Consider the following 2,762-nt stretch of genomic DNA (forward strand, 5'->3'; position numbering starts at 1 on the left):
ACTCCTCCATGGTGGGTTTTTGGGGGGGATTTTTCCTGAGCTTTCCCCCCCCTGCCCTTGATGTCAGGATGCTCTGGAGCGCCACGGCTTCCTCTGAACTGCTTTGCCATTTGCCTGCGGGGAGAAAGCACATGGCTGCCTCTCTGCACAGATCAATGCCTGATGTCATGTGCAAAACCCTCTGTAACGATCCCTTCGTTAAATCGATTTGACAGCAAAGGGTAAAACAAACAGATTGCACGCTAGCAATGAGAAAATACCAACTGCTCTGCCATTAAGCAAACAGAAGTGTTGCTGCTCTGAAGAGCTTGTGCCGGAGCGCCGCGTGGCCCTCAGCTCGGCAATTACGATAATGCCTATCAGCAACATGTGGACGTGTGCTGTTATTTTCATAATTAATAATCATCTCAGCGCCTTTTAAAAAGGAAACAAAGCACTGATAACCTCGCTGTACAGATGGGAGCTCGGGCACACAGAAGAATCCACGTGCATGCACATGAGGATGGACACGGGAGGGGATGCCTGCCCCGACTCGAGGGGGTTTTCCTTTAAAAAGAAGCAAAATCATAGAATCATAGAATGGTTTGGGTTGGAAGGGACCTTAAAGATCATCCAGTTCCAACCCCCCTGCCAGCAGCAGCGACATCAGCAGGGAACGGGCTTTGGGCTCCCTTCTCTCTACCCCAATCTCCAAACACAGGACCATGCAATTAACACCTCCAACTGATGAGAATACTGCAGATAACATAAATAAGATGAAACCCCAACTGAAATTTGTAATACACATGGAGGCATAGCTGACCTTCCCAGCAAGTCACAGAGGTCTAAAACCATCTGGAGGGTTGTGTGAGAAAAAGCCATCCCATCGCGTGGAGCTTTCCTGTTTTGCACGCTCTGAAGTAACTGCAGAAGTCATCTGAACCAAATTAAGTCTCCCAGAAATTGAATCATTCTTTGATTACCAGCAGTCACCCTTTTTCATGTATTTTCTGGTAGAGGGAATCACAGTTTCTTTCCAGCTTTCCAGTCGTGCGTGCACGCGGTAATTTCCTTGATTACCGTTGGGAAAGTTCACTGACAGTTCCCCTCTTGGCTGCCCGCACCGCACCCTCACCGCTCACGTTTCCTCCGCGCCCGTAGTCGCACTATTTGCTTCTCCTTCTCCAGCTGCAGCACGGGGCTGAGCGCTGCCCCAGCACAAGGCTCTGTGAGGGCACGACCATGGGGACATTGGGGACCACTGCGTCCAGTGCTGGGGCCACCAACTGCAGAAGGACGTGGAGCTACTGGAGCCAGTGCAGAGGAGGCCACGAGGATGACGCGAGGGCTGGAGCAGCTCTGCTGTGAGGACAGGCTGAGAGTTGGGGCTGTTCAGCCTGGAGAAGAGAAGGCTCCGGGGAGACCTTCTAGTGGCCTCCCAGTACCTGAAGGGGCTCCAGGAAGGCTGGGGAGGGACTTTGGCCAAGGGCAGGGAGTGACAGAACAAGGGGTGATGGCTTGAAAGTGTCAGAGGGGAGATGGAGCTGAGATGTGAGGAAGAAATTCTTTGGTGTGAGGGTGGTGAGACAGTGTCCCAGGCTGGCCAGAGAAGCTGTGGCTGCTCCTCCCTGGAAGTGTTGAAGGCCAGGCTGGATGAGGCTTTGAGCAACGTGGTCTAGTGGAAGGTGTCCCTGCTGCCGGCAGGGGGGGTGGGGCCGGGTGGACTTTTAGGTCCCTTCCAACCCAAACCAGTCTGGGATTCTATGACCTCTGCAGGCGCACAGGAGGGCGGTGGCATCGGCACCAAGCACATGGCAGCTCCTTCAACCCTCAGCAGCTGCTCCTTCACCCCATCCTAACCAAACCCGCTGTAGGCAAACCTTGCTTGCCTTAATTTTTGTGTAGAAGAAGACGAAAATGAGGCCGGCTTTAGGACAGGATTTGTCAGATTTAGGAGCCCAAGCATGCTGGGAGCGCACTGGCTCCATGGCCACCGTGTGAGATACAGGGTGGAGTCCAGGGCAGCATCCAGGCACACGCAGGACATCTCCCCAGTGCTTCAGTGTGGAAAATCCCACCTTTCTGGCTCTTTATGGAAGAAACAACTCTCTTCCTTTCCTATGCCATAGTCCTGTTGTTATTCCTGTTCCTATTCCCCTTTGGGGTGCACCATAGGAGGTGTTCCTGGTGCTTTACAGGGAGAATAAAGACAGGAGGATGTATCTGCTGCTGATGTAAATCCTTTGAAGTCGATTTATACCAGCTGGGGTTCCCTGAGGCCAAGAGTCCTTATGCAAAGAGGCTCCTTAAAAAAGTTTTAGTCATTTGCAGGAGCTGATGGTAACTGCAAGATAAAAGAGCTGCTGAGATGCTGCGGGGCTCCCAGAACCCAGGGAGAGTGGGGTCCCACCCCACACTTTGATGGAGGAATCTCGGTGCAGATCTCCAGTGTGTAAAAATGTTTATAAACTCTGTTCCCGGCGACCCACCCTTCTGACGCAAACATGACATCCCTCGCTCTTCCACCGCTCCTAGAAATCCCCAGAACAAAAGGATTTGTGGTACCAGGGTTGCTTTCGCCTTTGATTTCCACGCAAAGACAGCTGGGCTGAATTCTCCTCAATTTAATTGCCCAGGTAAATCACTTCAGTTTCAGAGGCGCAATTAAACTTTGGTGTAACTCCATTCATGTCAACAGCTTCTTCTCCAGGGAATAATTGGACACCCAGAACCGGGAGCTGGGAAGAGCTGGTGCTCACCTGCCCGTCTGATGGAGCAGGAAT

The sequence above is a fragment of the Antrostomus carolinensis genome, unplaced genomic scaffold (genome assembly GCF_000700745.2).
Source record: "Antrostomus carolinensis isolate BGI_N321 unplaced genomic scaffold, ASM70074v2 scaffold15190, whole genome shotgun sequence".
In the NCBI taxonomy this organism is placed as follows: Eukaryota; Metazoa; Chordata; class Aves; order Caprimulgiformes; family Caprimulgidae; genus Antrostomus; species Antrostomus carolinensis.